The sequence below is a fragment of the Salvelinus sp. IW2-2015 genome, linkage group LG22 (genome assembly GCF_002910315.2).
Source record: "Salvelinus sp. IW2-2015 linkage group LG22, ASM291031v2, whole genome shotgun sequence".
Lineage (NCBI taxonomy): Eukaryota > Metazoa > Chordata > Actinopteri > Salmoniformes > Salmonidae > Salvelinus > Salvelinus sp. IW2-2015.
In genome coordinates, this window is record NC_036862.1 from 4,869,117 (window position 1) to 4,893,594 (window position 24,478).

At 42.9% G+C, this 24,478-nt stretch overlaps 1 long non-coding RNA gene and 1 pseudogene across 1 annotated transcript; one reads left to right on the forward strand and one right to left on the reverse strand.

Annotated features, from left to right (window-relative positions):
- LOC111949699 (glutamate receptor ionotropic, kainate 4-like) overlaps positions 1-24,478 on the forward strand; it is a 182,280-nt pseudogene that overhangs the window by 95,401 nt on the left and 62,401 nt on the right.
- Positions 6,624-8,071, reverse strand: LOC139022755 (uncharacterized). The gene is made up of 3 exons (XR_011473792.1): positions 7,775-8,071; positions 7,546-7,651; positions 6,624-7,108 (listed from the first exon to the last, which is right to left on the reverse strand). It is a non-coding gene; the product is annotated as an uncharacterized lncRNA (long non-coding RNA).

The window sequence follows — 24,478 nt, forward strand, 5'->3', positions numbered from 1 at the left end:
GATGGAGACAAGCACTAAGACAGGTGAAACAGATCAAGGTGTGACATTTCATCTGAAACTGTTGAATAGCTGGCATCAGCAGCAGACATTTCCTTGGCCTGGGTGAAATAACCTTCTCTCCTCAATATTCATCAGCCTGTCTTGTCCAGACTGTAGGTGATAAAGTGCTGCGGGGCTCGGTCCAGAGTATCAGGGGAGTCAATTGGCCTCCAGAGATCGATAGCATGCGCTCAGGGCTCACCGAAATGAGAGTTTAGCTCCCCTCTCATTTCCATCGGCTGTGTGAGATAAACCCTGCTGTCTTGTCTCGTCTGAGTCCAACTCACAGGCTATGAGGCTCATCTCTGACATACCACGAGATGAGATGACCCCAGGCAAACTTTGGCGTGGACCCACTGCCGCAAACGTGCAAGATTTGTCATCCATTTATCAGTGTTATCTGTCTCGCCGCAAATTTCCTCTGTGTTCAGGATTCCTTACCTCAGAGCCCTTCATACAGAGAGCAGCATTCATTTGTAATTGAAGTGGAATAGTTCCTTTTTAATAGTATTTCTCATGTGTGACATCATTGGGGTTTCTGTTTCTATTTCCTTGTTCTACCGTGATTAGAGAGAGAATGGAGATAGTGTAAAAATTGCAATTCATATTCTCAGCATATACTGTACTCTGCAAAATTCGTGGCCTTGTCCACTACTAGATTATTCAGGAGATCATGTCTCTTCCACCTTATAAATGGGCTATTATTGTTGCAGGCTCAGCCATAATTCTCTGAATAATGGATCCGAAAGAGGTCATTTATTTTTAACACTCAACAGAAAAGCCAACTCGTTTTTTGATATATGCCCCTATTAAACAATTTCAAATAAAGGTAATGCATCAACGTCCACCGTGCTGCGCTGAGATGTACAGTAATAGAAGCATTGCATGCATTATTGCCGTCATCTCCTATGAAACCCATAGGAAAATGATACGGTATTACTCTCATAGGTTACGTCCCAAATGGCACCCTATTCCCTTAATAGTACACAACTTTTGACCATGGGCACATACGGAATAGGGTGTCATTTGGGACTCATACATACATACCAATATTTACTGTTGTCTAACTAATATTAATTCATCAAACTTCAGTATTACCTCTATATATAATGTGTGAGACCTGTGCTGACATTTAGTGATGCTCCTTGCTCCCCAGTCTCTGTAATTAAGAGGCAGCAGGACGCTTTGACTGAATTTACATGGCAATTGATATGAGCATGAAATGACTTATTGCCCAAAACAGTGCGTGAACATTCCAGCTATTAGTGTAATCACTGTGCCACTAGAATTGGATGTCATTATTGCACACAGACAGAGCTGCCTGGGCTGAGAAGGCATTACTGTCTTCTTCCACCGTACAAAAGGATGTAATTAATTGATATTGTAAAATAAATATGCCAATTTAAAGATATGATACTCAATCAGGAGGTACTGGAGCCCTTGGTACTGCATTCCAGTTGTGTCTTTGGATTGATAAGGCATAGGATGGGTTTCTCTTTCCCCGTTTTGCTCATCAGACATTCTTTTCATCCAAAGACCTGGAGGATGTTCCATGAGGGACCATCATCATCACCATCCTCAAACTCCTGATCTGTTGACCATAAACTTCTTCCAGTAGATTTGATTACCAGCAACGTTTGCAGTTTTAAGTGGTTGAAGCCACTTGTTTTTCTTCTCATGCCTTTCTGTTGTACAGTATGCAATTTTCACAAATGTGACTTACTTAGTCACAGAGCTAAAAAATTATATATCATACACTGCATTTGAGGAACAATGAGAAAGACTGTAGGTGATTCTACACCTGCATTGCTTGCTGTTTGGGGTTTTAGGCTGGGTTTCTGTGCAGCACTTTGTGGCATCAGCTCATGTAAGAAGGGCTATATAAATACATTTGATTTGATTTGATTTGAAAGTAATTCTGCTTTGAAAGTTGATAAACTTGTAATCTCACTTTTAAGAAAATGGCCTTTGAATATTTTGGTACCTACTGGAGAGCTCTTCTTTGTCTACACCCATTCAGCATTGTTCCCACCCCCTTTAGCGTTCTGTCCTAACAACAGCAGTCAAGCACCCAAGCTAACTGGCTAACGTTGGCTAGTTTGCTAGCTACTTCCAGACACAAATGAGAGAACACCTCACTCTGACCATTTTATTCACCCTAGCAGAGCTGGTTAGACTGTTTTTATGTTATCCAGAGCCTTGGTGACGGCAACTGTGCTGCTGGCAACAATTTACGCTTTTTTTGCCAACGTTTACTGGCACCGGCCATATTCAACGGCTGTTGAGTGTTCGTAAATTCGTCAGTTATTCTGCTCTCTGGCACACTCAGACGAGTGTGTTCTGAAATCAGAGTATTTACCAGCTACATCTATCAACAGTTGTCGCAGTGAAATTCTATTGAAATGGTTACTTGCATAGTGGAGTGTTTTGTTAAGACATGTAGCTAGCTAGATAGGTAAACAATGAACCATAGTCCAACTCATGGTGTTACTACCCTGCATGAATCTGCAGATAGCTAACCAACCAGGCTCAATATTAGCTAGCTAACATTAGGCTATAACCAACAAAGCAAATGACTCTGAGATACGAATAATAACATCATACACATAACGTAAGCTAGTGAGCCAGCCAGCTAAAGTTAGCTGGCTAGCTAACAGTACACTTTAACTTGAAATGAAAACGACTTTCTGTCTGAAAAATCTGAAAATGTAGCTAGGTAGACTGTCTATACGGATACATCATGGATGGACGCTTCTCCCTGTCACTGATGCCATGGTTGCCCTTAGTTTGAAGATGTAATCTGGAGACAGGTGTTTTCTCTATCTCCTTAGCTATCATACTCTACTCACTGATTTCAAAACTCAATCCTCCAGAAAGTGTAGAGCAACACTTATGCAGGTCTACGATGCAATATATTTTTTTAAAGCCATGTTAGACAGGATTACCTACACATACTGACCAGCTCAAWTAGACAGAAGCGTGCTATATGGCAGACCAATTTGAACTCATCTCTCGGCATGTTCAGCCAACTCATTATCTTAGTCAATCATGGCTAGCGAGAAGGTTGCTGACTTTTTCTGTGGCTAACCAACTAGGCTTATAATTTAACMATTTTATTCGTGTTTACAGATGGCATACAAGTTTATTATTAAGGATCATGAAAGTTCACATGTTCCAGAAGTCATTTTACCAAAAAGCACATTTTGATRAAAAAAAGTTTACGTTCAAATGGCTTTCCTGTGTGTAGTGACCAGCCACATACAGTGGTTCCTCCTTTAAAAGTTGCGAGCTTGCACCACGGGACTTAGAGGTACGCAGCGTCACGGCTTCATTGCTCCAGACTACCACAAGGGGAGTTAGAGCACTCAYTATGCATTTGGGTCCCAAGGTTTTTATATGACCAATCATGTCGAGTGGTTCCAATGACGAATTTTGACACGAGCCACCCTTGCCTGGTGGCGTTCTTCAACAAATATGGCAGACAAAACATTACGGTGGAACCAAATGGTAAGTTGTTATAACGTCATAACGAGTCAAGCAAAACATTTACAATTGAGAGGAATATGTTAGTTAATGTAGAGTTAATTTATGAAAATTGCTATTTAGCAAGTTATCTGACTAGCTAACATTAGCCAGCTAGCTAGTGTTAGGAGAATGAATTTGTAATTCATGTTGTTTAATGTTTTAGGGACTCCTGAGAAAACCAGCAAACTAGGCTGTCGTCTTGGGAAACAGTGGATGTAAAGAATCTAGCTAGCTAAAGCATTTACTGCAAATTGGTTGTACAATTGTGTAAGCTTGCCTTGCAATGCAGCTGAAGTAACATAGCTAGCTAACTGTTTACTTTCTTATTGTATAGTGGAGGATAAAAATAATAACTGTATGCCTATGGATGTTAGCTAGCTACAGTATGTAGCCGATCTGTGTATGGGCAGTTCAGGTATGAATCTCTGAGACATTCTTTTTCAGTCATATCAAACTCCATTATTTGAATGACACTGTGTCTGCATGTATGTATTACAATCATACACTTCAACAGTGTTTACCACTCCTGGGACATCAATGATTACACATTGTAACTATGCAATAGACTAGAAACATGATTGATGTAATTGTAATTCATATATACAGAAAAAAAACGATGCATATTAACTCCATTCATCTGCATTAATCTGAGGACATAGGATAGTATTTCAATGAGATACTTAATTTCAACCAGTGGAGAATGTGAAACTCTTTATTGAAAGAAGATCATTATCCAGGTGTTATAAATACATATCCAGTCAGGAAAGCAAAGGCCAGCTTTTTCAAGCAGAAATTTGCATCCTGTAGCTCTAACTCCAAAAAGTTCTGGGATACTGTAAGAGTCCATGGAAAACAAGAGCACCTCCTCCCAGCTGCCCACTGCACTGAGGCTAGGTAACACGGTCACCACTGATAAGTCCGTGATAATCGAAAACTTCAACAAACATTTCTCAATGGCTGGCCATGCCTTCCCTCTGGCGACTCCAAACCTTGGCCAACAGCCCCGCCCCCCCGCTGCTACTCGCCCAAGCCTCCCAGCTTCTCCTTTACCCATATCCAGATAGCAGATGTTCTGAAAGAGCTGGAAAACCTGGACCCATACAAATCAGCTGGGCTTGACAATCTGGACCCCCTATTTCTGAAACTGTCCGCCGCCATTGTCGCACCCCCTATTACCAGCCTGTTCAACCCTCCTTCGTATCATCTGAGATCCCCAAGGATTGGAAAGCTGCCGCGGTCATCCCCTCTTCAAGGGGGAGACACCTGGACCCAAACTGTTACAGACCTATATCCATCCTGCCCTGCCTATCTAAGGTCTTCGAAAGCCAAGTCAACAAACAGATCACTGACCATCTCGAATCCCACCGTACCTTCTCCGCTGTGCAATCCGGTTTCCGAGCCGGTCACGGGTGCACCTCAGCCACGCTCAAGGTACTAAACGATATCATAACCGCCATCGATAAAAGACATTACTGTGCAGCCGTCTTCATCGACCTGGCCAAGGCTTTCGACTCTGTCAATCACCATATTTTATCGGCAGACTCAGTAGCCCTCGGTTTTTTCTAATGACTGCCTTGCCTGGTTCACCAACTACTTTGCAGACAGAGTTCAGTGTGTCAAATGGAGGGCATGTTGTCCGGTCCTCTGGCAGTCTCTATGGGGGTACCACAGGGTTCAATTCTCGGCCGACTCTTTTCTCTGTATACATCAATGATGTTGCTCTTGCTGCGGGCGATTCCCTGATCCACCTCTACGCAGACGACACACATTCTATATATTTCCGGCCCTTCCTTGGACACTGTGCTATCTAACCTCCAAACGAGCTTCAATGCCATACAACACTCCTTCCGTGGCCTCCAACTGCTTCTTAAACGCTAGTAAAACCAAATGCATGCTTTTCAACCGTTCGCTGCCTGCACCCGCACGCCCGACTAGCATCACCACCCTGGACGGTTCCGCCTAGAATATGTGGACATCTATAAGTACCTAGGTGTCTGGCTAGACTGCAAACTCTCCTTCCAGACTCATATCAAACTCTCCAATCCAAAATCAAATCAAGAATCGGCTTTCTATCCCGCAACAAAGCCTCCTTCACTCACGCCGCCAAACTTACCCTAGTAAAACTGACTATCCTACCGATCCTCGACTTCGGCGATGTCATCTACAAAATAGCTTCCAACACTCTACTCAGCAAACTGGATGCAGTTTATCACAGTGCCATTCGTTTTGTTACTAAAGCACCTTATACGACCCACCACTGCGACCTGTATGCCCTAGTCGGCTGGCCCTCGCTACATGTTCGTCGTCAGACCCACTGCTCCAGGTCATCTACAAGGCTATGCTAGGTAAAGTGCCGCCTTATCTCAGTTCACTGGTCACGATGGCTACACCCACCCGCAGCACGCGCTCCAGCAGGTGTATCTCACTGATCATCCCTAAAGCCAAAACCTCATTTGGACGCCTTTCTTCCAGTTCTCTGCTGCCTGCGACTGGAACGAATTGCAAAAATCTCTGAAGTTGGAGACTTTTATCTCCCTCAACAACTTTAAAAATCTGCTATCCGAGCAGCTAACCGATAGCTGCAGCTGTACATAGTCCATCTGTAAACTACCCACCCAATTTACCCTACCTCACCCCCCATACTGCTTTTATTTATTTACTTTTCTGCTCTTTTGCACACCAGTATCTCTTCTTGCACATGATCATCTGATGATTTATCACTCCAGTGTTAATTCTGCTAAATTGTAATTATTCGATTTATTGCCTACCTCATGCCTTTTGCACACATTGTATATAGATTCTCTTTTTTTTTCTACCATGTTATTGACTTGTTTATTGTTTACTCCATGTGTAACTCTGTGTTGTCTGTTCACACTGCTATGCTTTATCTTGGCCAGGTCGCAGTTGCAAATGAGAACTTGTTCTCAACTAGCCTACCTGGTTAAATAAAGGTGAAATAAAAAAATAAAAAATAAAAAATGCATTATAATTATGATAATTGTAATATTATACATACAAGTTCAATCTGTACCTATAAAACGAGGAAGAAAGACGAGGTGTGGAAGACAGAAAGGGAAAGAGGTAAGAACAGCGGCAGACAGAATATGATTCATGAATTACAGAGCTACCCTAATATTCTCTCAGTTCATCACAATTGCGGTGTCTCCTAACCAGCCTTAGGCCCCCAGTTGGCCCGAAGGTTATCTTAAGAGCGGGTGAGGTGGCGATGACAGGACTGGCTTCCACACTCACATCAAAACATACCTGCAGACGAGTGACAAATGGATAGAGAGAGAGCATGATTAAGCCTTGATTTTTTATTCTAACACGGTCAGTCATCTTAATCAGGAGGTGAAATGCAAAACTGACCTTGGATCATTAACTCTGGGACTACTACATCTCTGTCTGTATTTAAATGCAAAGCATCTCTTTAATAATACTTCCCGTTGACCCGACCAAGTGACATATCACCTATGATCATGCTGTGCCCTCTGTGTCAGCCAGTTCAGATGCGGGACGGGTTCACCAAAACAGCTGATATAACCTAGATGATTTAGGGAGAAGGGGGGAGGGATGAAGTGAAGAAGAGACTGTTATTGTGTGTGTGGTCTCACCTGGTGTCCACACTAAGTGGCTACAGAGTACGTTATGCTGAAAAACAGACACATGAGGACAAACAATAGAAGATAATGTCAATAGAAGATACTGTATGTGACGCAGACACCTATCGGAGTGCACCTGAAACTTTTAAATATAGAGGGCTATGTGTCTCACCACTTGGTTATTGCAAGGCTAACCCCCAGGGAAATCATGACTTGGCAGCAACAAATAGTCCAGTGAAAATGGCTGTCTTTATGTGGTGTAAATCTGAAAATTAGCAGCTGACATCTGAAGGGTTTTTAATTAACACATGTGAGACAGGTTCCATGTAAAACAAGACAGGCAGAGATGGAGAAAAAGAACACAGAACAGTTTAATTACCTCTGGTTATGACACTTTTGCCAGCAATAAAGCTTCCACGGCCTGTTCCTCGGACAGTGAACATCTGGCAATATCTACATTTTTGACCCCTTGATTAGCTCGCTCTCTGAAAGTAAAGAAAACAGCTTATTTCTTAAAGATATGAAAACAATAACTGAGAAATGACTGTTCAATCTAAAGCAGCAGATGTCATTTTTAGGATACGTCAATACAGCCCAGTGCTGCTTACCTGAGATGCCATCTTCGTAGGTGTCCGCTTTGACTTCCTTTGTGATTGAAAATAAAAAARATTTTGCTCTCGACAAAAAGACACAAATGTACCTCCATAGCATATAACAATTTGCCTGTGAATAACCACACCTTCATACAAACGTGCTACTGTAACCAGAATTCTTGACACACAACCGAAGACGCTGCCATATCCTGCCAGCACACCCACAAGTGAGCCACTCAGGAGCAGAATGATGATGCGTGGAAAAGGGAAAGGAATGAGATGGGAACAGCAATTTGTTGCAAGTTGGAGAGGAGGGCTCATAGTCTGTCTCTTATACACATCTAGATGTGTATAAGAGACAGCTAAAGAATAGTCTAATAGCCGAGCTAGGTGTGAACCCCCCCCCCCCCCCCCCTTCTATCACAGACCAGATTTGCCCTAACGACCAAGGGGTAGCTTGCTACTCAATGTAATAAAGTAATGACTTTTCAAATAAGTTACCTTACACGTTATGTTGGCTGACAATTTGTTAGCTACGCTGTCCTTACGAACTACATAGCATATCATTACAGCAGTATGTACCGGTATGTTAGCTACCTAACGTTAGTAGTTTAGTATACATGAAACTTTCCAGTATATTAACTATAGGCTATCTAACTACCCAACGTTTATTGACTTGATTATTCTCGTCATTCTTAGCTTAGCTAAATGGTATAGTCGTTGTGCTTTCTCAATGGACATTCGGGTGCTTTCGTAAATTCGTTCTGGCTATCTATAGGCTGGATAATAGAAGGAGTCCAAATTCACCCAGGGCTGAAAAACACTTAGGAACGTTGGCTAGGCTGAAACACTGGTGCGAGCCCATAGCAAATGAATGAAATCGAACGTTCACAAAGCCTGTTTTGACTGGAGTGATGCTTGGAATTCAATTTCGCCTAAATGGCACAAAAAATATATCTCTTTTTATTTTACCACTACAATCTGTTCGTCGGACGAAACTGGAAAAAAATGACTTGTGTAGAAAGTTAACATCCGCACCTCAATGGTGGCAACTGTGCTTATGTCTGCGTAATGAAAAAGTAGGGGAAAAATAAAAACGTATATTTCTGGTATAGCAATCGATGACAAACAAGCTCGCTGCCCAGACGTACATAATTACAAAGATGAGATTCTCCTGATTAAAATGGTGCCTGTGTTACAGTTTTGCTTTCGTCCCTCTCCTCGCCCCTACCTGGGCTCAAACCAGGGACCCTCTGCACACATAGACAACAGCCACCCTCGAAGCATCGTTACCCATCGCTCCACAAAAGCCACGAGCCTTGCAGAGCAAGGGGAAGAACTACTTCAAGGTCTCAGAGCGAGTGACGTCACCGATTGAAACGCTATTAGCACGCACCCCGCTAACTAGCTAGCCATTTCACACCGGTTACACCCGACTTGAAAAAAATCTAAATATATACTTTGCGAGATATTTGGCGAAATAGACATACATGCCTATATTTCCCCCATAGGAAACAATGGGAAGACCGCAGAGTTCCAATATTATTTTTGTTGTTTACATTTTAACTATAAAACAACGTGAGCAGGTCTCATTGCCAACAATAGCGAAGCAGGCGTTGTGACGTTGAACAATAAGCTGGGAATAGAATGTTCGGAAGGCGAGTTGGTGCCACGGTGCTCAATAGAACTAATAGGAGCTGGCAGGGTGAAAAATGCACAAAAACAAGGCCTGTTTTTTCGCGACTACTTCAAAACGACGGCAAGCAGCTGGGAAATATGGTCATATTATGAAACTGGGCTCCACGGTTGTTAAACATTTCACGTGTCCAGGCTACTGTCTACACGGATTTCAGAGCACTCTCATCTGAGTGTACCAGAGCGCAGAATAATTACTTTACGAGCGCTCAATACCCTTCAATATGGCCGGTGTCAGTAAACATCGGGAAAAAAGCGTAATTAAATTGTTTCCAGCAGCACATTTACAGTCACCAATGTTCTGATTAACACGAAAACTGCCTTACCAGCTCTGCTAGGGCGAGTAAAATGGTCAGAGTGGTCTCATTTGTGTCTGGAATTAGCTAGCCAACGTTAGCTTGGGTGCTTGACTGACGTTGTAAGGCCAGAATGCTCAAATCAACCCTACTCCTCGGCCGAACGTCCAGTGTGCGCACCGAGAGCGAAACGGTCTGAATTTACAAACTGACAATTTTCTCTGAATGGAAACACCATAATATTAATGAAATGAATTAAGCCAAATTTCTTAAAATCAATCCCATATACTATGTTATTACAAAAAAGGTTTTAAATTCTCTGGTAATGCCAATACGGAATACTATCAAATGCTTCTTAAAGATGCCCTCTGGTGGTCAAACTAGCAATAACTTGCAGTAACAGAAGAAATGGCTGAAAATTAAATGACATGCCACAACTTTTAAAGGAGGACCACTGCACGCCTAGTTTCCTGAGACGAGTCATAAATCCCTGATGGAATGCYTCAGTACTCTCTCTCGTGTATGGGGCCTTGAACTCACATAACATGCAGCTACAACACCAACAAGGCTTTTTCAAGTGTTTTGGCACTCAAGGACAATAGCTACTCTGAAAACATAACCCWCTAATTACGCCGTTGTTCAGTAGGCTACTATAAAAGACCCTTTCACTGCTCTCCTCCACTTAATATTACACTTAACACGAACATTCAGTGACATTTCTCGGAAATCACATGAGCTGTGACCTTTCTTTCACATTAAACGTAACTCACAGAATGGGTGATATCTCATGTCACTGAAAGCAAAAGATGAGGTAATATTGGTGTCAGTCAGTTATCATGTACCATTTAAATAGATGCCTARTTAAATGCTTAGAGTAAATCCCTATTTAGTCAACTGTCTCTGATGTTTATTAAAAGCAGCCTTGCAACAATTCATGTCTACCTTTGATCATGGTAGGCATTCGCAGCTGTACAGCTTGCTAATGCTAACAAGCTTTTCTTTCTAATGTTAGCATGCTAACTGGTTTTCTCTGTCTTTTGTGCTAGCTTGTTACTCTGCATTAGCTTCTTCTCATTGAGCTAGTGATTCGGCTTGCTAATGCTAACATGCGTTTCTTTAAATTCTTTATGCTAACATGCTAGCTAGTTTTATTTTTAWTTTGTGCTAGCTTGTTACTCTGCATTAGCTTCTTTACATTGACCTAAATGGCTTCCTAATGCTAACATGCTTTTTTATTTTAGCTTCTTGACATTGCTGCTGTTATACAATTAGCCTCTGAAGATGTACACAATAGAACACAATCCTATGTGCATGCTGAAATGTAGTCTAATTATATCTTTAGGTATGCTTGGACGCTCTTGGAGCTTAAGAGTATGCAAGCTCACTATAATCTTGGCACATCCATCCTATTTGAGAAAACTAGATTGATGGAAAGAGGGACAAGTCTGAGTGTCCATAGGTTTTTGACCTCACATACATACCCAGAAGGTCATCCTTGGCTGTAGAGGATACACTTCAAAATAAGGTTGGATTTTGTGTGTTTGCTTATTAGCAAACATAGCTTAGCAAGTACTGTCAGTACTGTCAAGTACTGTCAGTACAAGGTGTCCTTACTAATGGAAGATTACCTTACAGGCATTCAAATGGTGTTAGATTATATGAATTTGCTAAATAATGTGTTTGTTAGCAAGTATGCTCAGCATTACAAAACAAATCGTTTTTGATAGATTTGTGGCCCCTGTTGGTTGGGCCCCTAACAGCTGTGTGAATGTGTGTGCGTGCGTGTGTGTGTGTGGTCCCTGACAGTGCACAACAGTAAGGTAACAGCCAGGTCTCTGGGGAGCTCATTATTCAGCTCTCAACTTGGATACACCACAACAAGAGTTTCTTTTGTGTTTCTGTGTGTGTGCATGTGCCTGCCTGTCTGCGACGTGCATGCATGTGTCTGCACGCATGTGTGTGTCTGTTAGTATGCCTGTATTTTTCAGAATATGCTATTAAGAGGGTCCAGGAGGTGCCAGCAGGGGAACAGCGGGTTGGCCCAGCACCTCGTTTCTGATTGATCTCCAGGTGACAGGCTGTGTCAGGGGGCCCATGGCTGGCCCACCTCTCACACCTCTTTTCTGCTGCACTTTATGCAAGCAGGGATGTGTGTAGGAATGTGTGTGTGTGAGGGTGAGGGGGTTGGAGCGGGTTGTGGGTCAGGTAAGGAAGGGTGGAAGGGTGAGGGTTTTGTGTGCGTGCATGTACACGTGTGTACAGTTCCTTCAGAAAGTATTATTCCACATTTTGTTGTGTTACAGCCTGAATTCAAAATGGTACCCATTTAAAAAAAGATATTCTTCAAGCTCTGTCAAGTTGGTTGTTGACCATTGCTTGAGAGTCATTTTCAAGTCTTGCCATAGACTTTCAAGCCGATTTAAGTGAAAACTGTAACTAGGCCACTCAGGAACATTCAATGTGGTCTTGTTAAGCTACTCCAGTGCATATTTGGCCGTATGTTTTACATCTACAATGTTCATTCATCCTCAGTTTTCTCCTATCACAGTCATTAAACTCTGTAACTGTTTTAAAGTCACCATTGGCCTCATGGTGAAATCCCTGAGCGGTTTCCTTCCATTCCGCAAACTGAGTTAGGAAGGATTCCTGTATCTTTGTAGTGATTTGGTGTACAGTATGTATGGGGTACAAAGATGAGGTAGTCATTCAAAAATCATGTTAAATACTTATTGACTCAAGACATTTTAGCTTTTCATTTTTAATGAATTTGTATTTCTAAAAACATAATTCCACTTTAACATTATGGGCTATTGTGTGGAGGCCAGTTACACAAAATCTCTATTTAATACAGTTTATATTCAGGCTGTAACACAACAGATTGTGGAAATAGTCAATGGGTGTGAATACTTTCTGAATAAACTTCAGTTTTTATTGGGTACATGAAAATGGATCGCTCCTGAGTCACGTTGTCACGCGGAACTAGGTGGGTGCAGGAATCAGACGCAGAGAGAGTTCCACTGAGGTATAGTGCTCTTCAATAAGGCACACACAAAATATAAGCCCAACAAATACAGGGCGTGGACATACAACGTGACAACCCAAAAACCACAGGGTGTCAAGTGTAAGAAAGAAAATACACCTCAGCCTACAATGCACACACGTAACAAAATAAAGACAATCCCGCACAAAACAAGGGCGGGTCTACCTACTAAATATAGGGAAGCTCATTAACCGAAAACAACAGAAACACAGGTGAAACTAATAAGACAAAACAAACAGACAAACGAAAAAGGGATCGGTGGCGGGTAGTAGGACGGTGACGACGACCGCCGAGCACCGCCCGAACAGGCAGGGGAGCCAACTTCGGCGGAAGTCGTGACACACGTGGCCGTGGCATCCCCAAACCATCACACTATCACCACCATGCTTGACCGTTGGTATAAGGTTCTTACTGTGGATTGCAGTGCTTGGTTATCGGCAGGYGTAATGGGACCCATGTTGTCCAAAAAGTTCTACTTTTGACTCACCTGTCCATAGGACAGTCTTCCAAGAGTCTTGATCCACGTGCTTCCAGGTGCTTTTTGGAAAAACCTGAGTAAACCTTTTGTACAAGATGGGTCCCGTTATGTCTGGCGAAGAACAAACACTGCATTCCACAGTAAGAACCTCATACCAACGGTCAAACATGGTGGTGGTAGTCAAATGGTTTGGGGATGCTGCCTCAGGACCTAAATGACGTGCCTTAATAGAAGAAACCATGAATTCTACTCTGTATCAGAGAATGTCAGGCCATCCATCTGTGAGGTGAAGCTGAAGCGCAGCTGGGWCATGCAGCAAAACGCACAATCAATTCCACATGAAAATGGCTAAAAAGAAACAAATTTTAAGTTTTGGAATGGTCTAGTCGAAGTCCAGACCTAATCCTAATTGAGACGTTGTGGCAGGACTTAAATCGAGCAGATCAAGCTTGAAAACCCACATATGTCGCACAGTTCTGCAAGAGTGGGCCATAATTCCTCCACCGCAATGTGTTAGACTGATGAACAACTACAGGAAGCATTTGGTTGCAGTCATTGCAACACCTACAACCCAATTCTGACCAAAATTATCCGGAGAGATTATTGCTTCCAAGGTTTCCTGTTTTCAAGCTCTACAGAGGGTGCTCTAGCAAACAAACAGCAGAGAGCTGAGGACAGCATCCAACCTGGAACTGAGTGAATAGTGTTTGGTCTGATGCTATTTTCAAAGCCAAGAAGAAAACGAAAAATGAAAGAAATTAAAAATAAAGTACATTACAATGATATATTTCATTTTATGGGGACTGAATGCTGAGTTAAGGCTCCCAGGCTTGCAAGGACAGACCAGATACAAATTAAATTAGCACTAAGGTGTAAAGTAAAAGGTGTTGAGGCTTTTGGGCCCAACGAGTGGCAGGAGTCTTTGAAGCGTCCTCTGAAGCCCCCTCCTGCTGTTCAAAGACCATTCACTGGCATTTTCTACACGAAATCTGCCTCCAGAAATAAAAGCTTCTCCCAAGTGGGTGTGACACCTACTCCCGTTGCCTGCTGCACTGCTGCTTGGATTCCACCTGGCGATCTGTTCACCGTCTGCCCTGGTCTGTCTCCCCCTGTCTGGTACAGGTATCTCCACCACACTCACCCCTCTCTCCAGCACACACACACTGTTGGTGCGAGTGACTCTGAACTTACAATGGCTAGCCCCAAGTCGTTAGCTATTTTATTATTTTATTGTGCATTTTGCTATTTTGCTATTTGCCTCATGACTCCTGCATACTTTGTTGACGACAAACATTCTTTACCCAACCGTTGGACAGACTATGTTCGTTCCCACACTCGGGAGTCTGACTCTCTATTGGCCTCCCATCCTATTCTAACCACCTCTCGCCGGCCTTGTATTCATGTTACCTGATGAAATTGCTGTACAATATGATCTTGTTGCCATCTGATGCACATTCAGATGTCATAAATCAACACTACAGAGCACTCCCTGTCCTATGCCCATCCTCTGCTCTGGTAAAAGCCTGGGYTTTCTGCACGTTAACACTAGAAGCTTATTACATAAAATGGATCAATTGAAAGTGTGGGTTCACAGCTCCAATCCAGATGTGTTGGTCATTACTAAGACGTGGTTGAGGAAGAGTGTTTTGAATACTGATGTTAACCTTTCTGGTTATAACCTTCTTCGGCAAGACAGATCTTCCAAAGGTGGGGGAGTGGCAATCTTTACCAAGGATCACCTTCAGTGCTCGGTTGTCTCCACCAAGTCTGTCCCCAAACAATTTGATTTGCTGGTTTTAAGCATTAAACTTTCAAATAGCTCTTTGTTGATTGTTGCTGCGTGCTATCGTCCTCCATCAGCACCAGCTGTACCCTRCCTGCCYTAARCTCTCTCCTGGCCCCTTACACTAAGTCTGAATTTGTCCTACTAGGTGACCTAAACTGGGACATGCTTAAACCACATGACCAAGTCCTAAATCAATGGAACTCCCTAAGTCTTTCTCAGATTATTACCAATCCCACAAGGTACGACTCCAAACACCCAGAAAAGGCTACTCTCCTCAATGTTATCCTCACAAATAATCCTGATAGGTATCAGTCTGGTGTTTTCTGTAATGACCTTAGTGATCACTGTTTCACAGCCTGTGTTCGTAATGGCTGCTCAGTGAAACGACCTGTCCTGATTTGTCATAGACGCTTGCTAAAAAACTTTAATGAGCAAGCCTTCCTTTATGAACTGGCCTCTGTAAAAGGGTATAGAATCAGCTTGATCCCGTTTGTTGAAGACTCTTGTACCTTCTGTTTTGATATTTTCAGTGGTATTGTTAATCAACACGCCCCCATAAAGAAAATGATAATAAAAAACAGGTTCAGCCCCTGGTTCGACCGTGATATTGCAGAGTTACTCCACCTCAAGAATTGCATTTGGCGAAAGGCTAGGCACACGCATACTCAGGCTGACTGGCTCTCGTTCAGACAAATGAGAAATAAGTGCACTCAGGCTATCTGGAAGACCAAAGTTAGTTACTTTAAGGAGCAGTTCTCTCTCTGTGGGTCTAACCCCAAGAAGTTCTGGAAAACGGTTAAAGACCTGGAGAATAAACCCTCCTCCTCACAGCTGCTATGTCCCTTAATGTAGGGGTGGCAGGTAGCCTAGTGGTTAGAGCGTTGGGCCAGTAACTGAAATATTGCTAGATTGAATCCCTTAGCTGACAAGGTAAAAATATCTGTCGCTCTGCCCCTGAACAAAGCAGTTAACCCACTGTTCCTAGGCCGTCATTGTAAATAAGAATTTGTTCGTCACTGACTTGCCTGGTTAAATAAAATAATGTTGATGATGTGGTTGTTACTGACAAGAAGCACACTTAATTAAGTCAGGATTTCTATTTGACTCAGCCATGCTTCCTTGCCCGTCCAACATTTCCTCATCTCCCTCCCCTTCTAATGCGACTATCCCCGAATCTTCTCCCTCTTTTTCCTCTGAGTCCGATGAGTCACTGAGTCCGATGTGCTAAAGGAGCTCCTTAAACTTGACCCCAAAAAAACATCTGGGTCAGATGGTTTCGACCCTTTCTTCTTTAAGGTTGCTGCCAATATCATCGTCAAGCCTATCTCCAACTTTTTTAACCTGTCTCTCCTTTCTGGGAGGTACCCATTGCTTGGAAGGCAGCCATGGTTTGTCTTTTATTTAAAGGGGGAGATCAATCTGATCCTACCTGTTATAGGCCTATTTCTATTTTGCCCTGTTTATCAAAGTGTTGGAAAAACTTGTCAATAATTAACTGACTGGCTTTCTTGATGTCTATAGTATTCTCTCGGGTATGCAATCTGGTTTCTGCTCAGGTTATGGATGTGTCACTGCAACATTAAAGGTCCTCAATGATGTCACCAATGCCCTTGATTCTAAGCAATATTGTGCTGCTATTTTTATTGACTTGGCCAAAGCTTTTGATACGGATTATTGGTGTCTCTGAGGGGTCTTTGGCCTGGTTTGCTAACTACCTCTTTCAAACAGTGCAGTGTATAAAGTCAGAAAATCTGCTGTCTCAGCCACTGCCTGTCACAAGGGAGTACCCCAAGGTTCGATCCTAGGCCCCATGCTCATCTCAATTTACATCAACAACATAACTCAGGCAGTAGGAATCTCTCTCATCCATTTATATGCAGATGATACAGTCTTATACTCAGCTGGCCCCTCCCCCGATTTTGTGTTAAATGCTTTGTGTTTTCTACCCTTAACCTTGTTCTAAACACCTCCAAAACAAAATGTGGTTTGGTAAGAAGAATGCCCATCTTCCCACAGGTGTCATTACTACCTCTGAGGGTTTAGAGCTTGAGGTAGTCACCTCATACAAGTACTTGGGAGTATGGCTAGACGGTGCACTGTCCTTCTCTCAGCTCATATCAAAGCTGCAGGCTAAAGTTAAATCTAGACTTGGTTTCCTCTATCGTAATCACTCCTCTTTCACCCCAGCTGCCAAACTAACCCTGATTCAGATGACCATCCTACCCATGCTAGATTATGGAGACATCATTTATAGATTTGCAGGTAAGGGTGCTCTCGAGYAGCTAGATGTTCTTTACCATTCCGCAATCAGATTTGCCACCAATGCACGTTATAGGACACATCACTGCACTCTATACTCCTCTGTAAACTGGTCATCTCTGTTGACCCGTCGCAAGACCCACTGGTTGATGCTTATTTATAAAACCCTCTTAGGCCTCACTTCCCCTATCTGAGATATCTACTGCAGCCCCGATCCTCCACATACAACACCTGTTCTGCCAGTCACATTCTGTTAAAGGTCCCCAAAGCACACACATTTATGGGTCGCTCCTCTTTTCAGTTCGCTGCAGCTAGCGACTGGAACGAGCTGCAACAAACACTCAAACTGGACAGTTTTACCTCAATCTCTTCATTCAAAGACTCATTCATGGACACTCTTACTGACAGTTGTGGCTGCTTTGTGTGATGTATTGTTGTCTCTACCTTCTTGCCCTTTGTGCTGTTGTCTGTGCCCAATAATGTTCGCACCATGTTTTGTGCTGCTACCATGTTGTGTTGCTACCATGTTGTTGTTATGTTGTGTTGTTACCATGCTGTGTTGKCATGTGTTGATGCCTTGCTATGTTGTTATCTTAGGTCTCTCTTTATGTATGGTTGTGTTGTCTCTCTTGTTGTGATGTGTGTTTTGTCCTATATTTATATTGTGTTTTTTTTATTCCCAGGCCCCCGTGTCCGCAGGAGGCCTTTTGCCTTTTGGTTGGCCGTCATTGTAAATAAGAATTTGTTCTTAACTGACTTGCCTAGTTTAATAAAGGTTAAATAAAAAATATAAACAACAATTGCCGCCAAAGGTGGTACAACCAGTTATTGAGTGTAAGAGGGCAATTACCTTTCCACACAGGGGAATTAGGCGTTTCATAACGTTGTTATTTAAATAAATAAATAAAGTATCAATTTTGCTAGCTAGGTTTCTCCAGACGCCACCGGTGGATACTTGGTGACCTTGTGTTTCATGTGTTTGACTGTACCCAGGAGGGGCACACTTAATGACCATCTCATTTGCACGGGCTCCTCTTCTAATGATCTGTTAAAGTGCACTTAAAGAGTAATCATGGGGCCAATCCCGTTGGGCTTGTCAGGATACACTGGGGAAAAGTGATGGGAAGACCATGAAACTGTTACCAGCGCGCAAATGGTAGTCAATAAAGGTGTGGTGGGGACTTTAACTTAACTGTTCGAATGTCGTAGCCCTTTACACTTGTAACTGTATACGGGTTGAAAATGGCAGATTTGGACACTGATAAGCCCCTAAATTGGAACAACAGTGGCTGTACAGTAACATGCTATACATGACGTCAGAGCTCAGGGTCTCCGCTTCACAGGCTCTGTATGGGTTTCGACTGACAGCCTTTCTGAACTTGAGCACTGCGGTTGACAAGAGTTTGCCCCCATCCTTCCCACTAATTGTCTGAGTGAGGGAAATGTTGTAAATTTAAGAGTACTCAATGTATTTTGAAATATGAGATGTTGAGGATTATAATAAATACCGCTTTGATGTCATACAAGCAAGCCAAACACCCATGAGTCCCAAATGTGCACTTCACATTTCCATGTCATAAAATTCATGTAATACAGTGTCAATGTGTATGATCACTATGTTTGATGTACAGTTACAAGATGACATGGCGTCATACCCTGGGTTGTCCTGAACAGAATGAGCCTATGTTTGTTGTATTGTGACTAAAATGTGTGTACCACGCATCTGAAGGGACTCATGAATCCTTTCTATACCCATCAAAATGATGATCTGCTTCTCTGAGTTGCCGTTTGAAAGCCAAACACTATTAAGATTCTATTTAATATTTTAGCTAGTCAAGTTGGCAGTAGAACAACATTTCAAATGATGCCCATCTGACTCAGATTGCGATTTATAATGGACCATTTTTAAACAACAACAGTAATTGTGTGATGGCGGGAAGGCAGGCCTGTGTTCCAAATAAAGCTACAAGTGAGCTTGCTCTAGTTCCTCAACGGCACAGCTAGGAGAGCTCATAAAAAGAAAACGTATAGTTGACTTCTTTGAGTCATAAAGGTGCATTGAAATGACTTAGGAACTGTGCACACTTTGGAGAGGTGTGTAGCAACTTGGATACACCAGTTAGACCTCTCACTCAAACCCTTGTAATTGTTTTGTCTTATGTTGGACCTACCCCAAACTTTCCAGGAATATTCTTATCGTGTTAATGAATGTATCCAGAGTAGTTTCAGCTGTAATTATCAACAAATGCGGCTAAAAGAACAGTAAATGTAAAACTCACTTAAAAATCAACAGTGTAATGGTGTGTCAGGTGAACTCTTGTCCTCAGCTTTAGTCTAATCATTCTCCCATAATCTCCAAACTGTTCCCTTTTAATTGCTACCATGGTTATGCATATGCTTTCCATATTTATTCTGTAAGAAAACATCTCAATTTATCTATATCCATATAGGCCAATTCCCAGAAGTGTAAAGGGTTAAAGTAACGCGAAGGGAATTGAAGTGTGTGTGTGTGTGTGTGTGTGTGTGTGTGTGTGTGTGTGTGTGTGTGTGTGTGTGTGTAAAATGTATCCACTCGTAGTTTATTTTTCATAGTTGCCGTATAAGAAGGGTCAGTGCCCATATATTATGCTATTTTCATAATTAAATATATTGATTATAAATATTGAGGGTAATTAAATGTTTTAAGATGTGGGGTGCAGTTCCAATTGTACTCAGGGCTGTGAACAACACCTCCGTCCATGTTGGAAATGTTCTCATGAATTAATGAATGAATAAATTCATCTTTCGGCATGTTTATTTTAATACTCATTCATAAAGAATTAAGCACGGCGATTACACTGTTTCAGGCTCAACTCAGCTTTCCCTGTATCAAGTGCTGTGTGTTTCACTCCTCAATATCTATTCATCTCAAGTCCTCAGTCCTCTCCTGAATGCACTTGGCAGAAAGTTCAAAAACAATCTGCCAAGAGTTTGCCTCGAAAACATCAAAACATCGGAAGCTAGCTACACCCCAGCTTCGATTGGGGTGTAGCGACTCGCCTTCAACTTTTCAGATTGCCTTTCATCACCTGGCATGGACAGAAATGTACTGATTTCAATCAGATACAGAGACGACATGGCTAAGAGAGAGTAAATCAAAAAGAGCTGTGWCACCACTAAACAGCATTGTGTTGTTGGTCTAGATTGGGAAGACATAAGGCTGCCAGTTTGCATTGCGGTCTGTAGCTAGTGATGCTAAGGGAATTCACCAGGGACTTTCGCCTGTTCTGTTCTCCCTCAGGGGCTCTGATGAAAAATATTTTGTTCCTCCGTGGCCTGCTCACCTTCTCCTACTCTGCTAGTGTTTGTTGTAAGAGCACCAGCATCTAGTTGGGCTTTGATCTAGTGCTGCAGAGGAACCCGCTAACACGCTACCTTATCTAATCCTGGGGATTTTAAAGGCTACTGCCGGTGTCTTGTGAGGTTCCTGTTCTCAGAATGATTCTCTTCCTACTCAACTCACCAGCCCCATCACCTCTTATTGAGGATTGGACACATGCACACACATGCACACGCACACACACAGACTCAGCACAGACACACCACCTCCTCTCTCTTCCACAGTAGAGTAGTCTGTCTCTGACTAAACTGTCTGAAGCCTGGGCACCTTTCATCCTCCTCCTCTTCTCTCCTTTTCCACCTCCTCCCCTTCATAGCTGTCCCTGGGCTCAGCGAGGTGACAGGCCGGTGTCACTGTTATGGACTGTAGCGCTGGCACTGACACCTGAGGGTGACTGGGCTGATACCTCTATTAACCTTCTGGTGACGTYCTCCCCASCGCTCGGGAGCCACCAGACTGAACTTAGGGACATCAAAGTAKAAGKTGTTTTTCAYCCAAGCACATTTYCATGGGCTCGTTCCAGGCTGTACACACATGCCCACGCGTGTATGAATATGCGCTAAACTACTAAAGGAACACATGCACACATTAATGCACACACACACCATACAAACACCACACACACACCACACACACACCACACACACACACACTGAATGAATTATGTGGGTTGTGTACACGTTAGGAATCTTAATCATCTGGATTAATGAACTTAATATAACAAAACTTCAAGTAATTCAATGAAATTGGGGCTAAACGTATTAGATTAGCATGTGCCCTTTTTCCCTGACATTGATTAAATATTCACATATCTCCTCCATATCGAGGCAACTAAACATGATTTATGTCGGACATGTCAAAGCCCTTGTCATACACTGTACATACCTAATACCATTATACCTTTGACCYTCTGACTCCTCCCTCTGCAGGAATTCTCTCTGCTGCGATTGGATGACGTGCCCAGTGAGCGRGTGAACATTCTGGGCTTTTCCGTCTTCAACCGAACACATCCCTTCTTCCAGGATTTCCTCCTCAGCCTCAACCGTTCCTGGCAGGAAAACTGTGGACCACCCCCCCTCGCGGCGCACACCGGGGAGGACCAGGGTTCAGGTTTATGTAGACCGGTGAGACCAGGGTTCAGGTTTATGTCGACCGGTGAGACCAGGGTTCAGGTTTATGTCGACCGGTGAGACCAGGGTTCAGGTTTATGTAGACCGGTGGACCAGGGTTCAGGTTTATGTAGACCGGTGAGACCAGGGTTCAGGTTTATGTAGACCGGTGAGACCAGGGTTCAGGTTTATGTAGACCGGTGAACCAGGGTTAGGTTTATGTAGACCGGTGAGACCAGGGTTCAGGTTTATGTAGACCGGTGAGACCAGGGTTCAGGTTTATGTAGGAACAGAGAGGATTGCTCAGCAGCTAGACAATCATATCTGATCTCCATAATATAATTACATCTGAACGTTCTGTAATGTTGCAGGTAGAAATGTAACAAATAGACCTSATGATTCCCAATCCTACTCTAGCATGTACTACTGTAAATTCAGCTCTGTTAGTTACATTTCCATCTGCAACCAAACAGTGTTCAGATATATGCAGGAAATATATTATTCTCTAGCACAGTGTTATTTAATCCTGTTCCTGGGAACCCTTTATTTGCTAAATATCTACCTGCAACCTTCTGAAAGGTTCATCCTCCTGAATACACTCCAGCTCTTTTCCCGTATTATAAGGTATCCCCACACGGGCGTCTGCGAGATTCGGCTTCATTACAAGCCATTAGATCTTTAAGAATGTTAAGGCTCGAAGTCTTTCTATGCCTTGAATACAGTTGTCTGTGTAGTCGTTAACTAGCCATTCTTAAAGATCTAATTAGTTAATTGCCACATGCTTATTAAATGAATACGTGACTGGTAGTGTAGTACATAACATTAACATAACATTCTTCCATGCCGCATTTGAAAAATGTTAACCCAATTCACCATACTTGTGTAAACGAGAAGTTTTCTGACATCAGAGAGCGACGAGGAATTCATTAATTGGGTTTATTGAATTTTTGTTTCTTAATCAAGCCCTCAAGAAAGAATTTGAAAAATCAATGGCAGCTGTTTTTCTCTCGTTGTTTTCCCCCCCTCATAATTAGGAGTTATCTTTAATTAATCACAGGATATTTTGTAGTCTATCAGATAGAGCACAAAGAGCAGTGGAGGGATAACAGCTCTGAGCCCCTAATAAAACGAGAGTAGCCAGAGCGAGCTACACCTTCTCTCCCTGCTATTCATTTGCAGTGTTCCAGGGAGCTCTTTCATATCAGGTTCCTTTTTTAAAGACCCCTCTCTCTGAGCTCTACAGTGTCATGGGAATGAGAGAGGTGGAGGGATGGAAGAGAGTGAGGTGAGGAAGAATGGAGGGGGGGGGGGTTTACAGTGACTTGCAACCAAAGTGTGTCAGATATTTTCCAAACCTAAAAATGATTGAGATAGGTCCACATTCCAGGCCATTTGTTTTGTAGATCCAGCTACAGTATATGCCTCAGTGCATGACAATCGATGGCGTAAGATGTGGATTCATTTGGATATTCGACTGCTTTTGAGGTATGAAAACACCTGACCAACTTTGATTTCGAAGTGACATCTCCCTTTTAAGGTCACATGGTGCATAATCGTGACTTATGATCAGGAAGTTGCTGCCATCGACTTTCCATCCTGGAATCCAAATGGCACTGAACCACTGTACACACTCGCACTAACTACTGTTTTCCAAGCTGTTGTTTATACTTTGTTGCCTGTAGCGCAGTCCAATTCAACATTGGCCTATGCAARGAGGAGATATATCATGGAAATGATGATGGTTATGGGCCTTATATGGTGCTCATTGTTTACTATGCATCACAATATATTCCCATATCAATATGCACAACAGATCAGGGCCAGRGCTTATTGGTTTATTATACAGACATATAACAGTGAAATACTCCCTCTCTCCCTCCTGTAATCTATGCCATCATGCATTTTAATTGTTTTTACATACACGGATGGGGCCTGTATGTAAACAGTCTACAGGACAAATCCCCCTTCCTGCGCTTCCGCCTCCACCCCGACGGATGTGTGGTAATTGGAACAACCAGGGCTTGGCAGCTCCAGTAGGGGTGAAAGTGGTGCGGCTCTTTTCCCCCTCTGTCAGCACATCAGAGGATCCTAACGATCTAATGGAATATCTGACTGCTGCATGGATGGCATTTTGGGGATCGCTTGTTTTAACCCAGCACTGACCGACCAGAGCGRACCCAAGGCGTCAGGGAGAATGGAAGATCGGTGTGTGTTTACCACAGAATAGCCCCCCCCCCCCCTTTTCTTCCTTCCCTCCTTTCTCCTTTCTTTCTTTTTTTCTTTCTTTTACTTCTTCTTTCTCTATCCCCTCCACCCATCTCAGCTCTCGTCGGCGCTGCTGTTTGACGCAGTGCACGCGGTGGTGGCGGCGGTCCAGGAGCTCAACCGTAGCCAGAACGTGGGCGCCACGCAGCTCTCCTGCAAGTCCTCCAAGATCTGGGAGCATGGCACCAGCCTCATGAACTACCTGAGGATGGTAAGGGCGCCCCACTCTGGATAGGAGGGGAATGGCATTCTGTTGTTGGACATGTTTAAGATTAAGATTAGATTCATCTTTGTGGAGCAAAATTTGACTGCAGWGCGCACTGTGATATACAGTATGCTCCCAAGTGTGTTAGTTAACATTATACTAAAAGCCATTAGGTGTGTGTATCTTTTTGCAGTGGATATTCAGCCA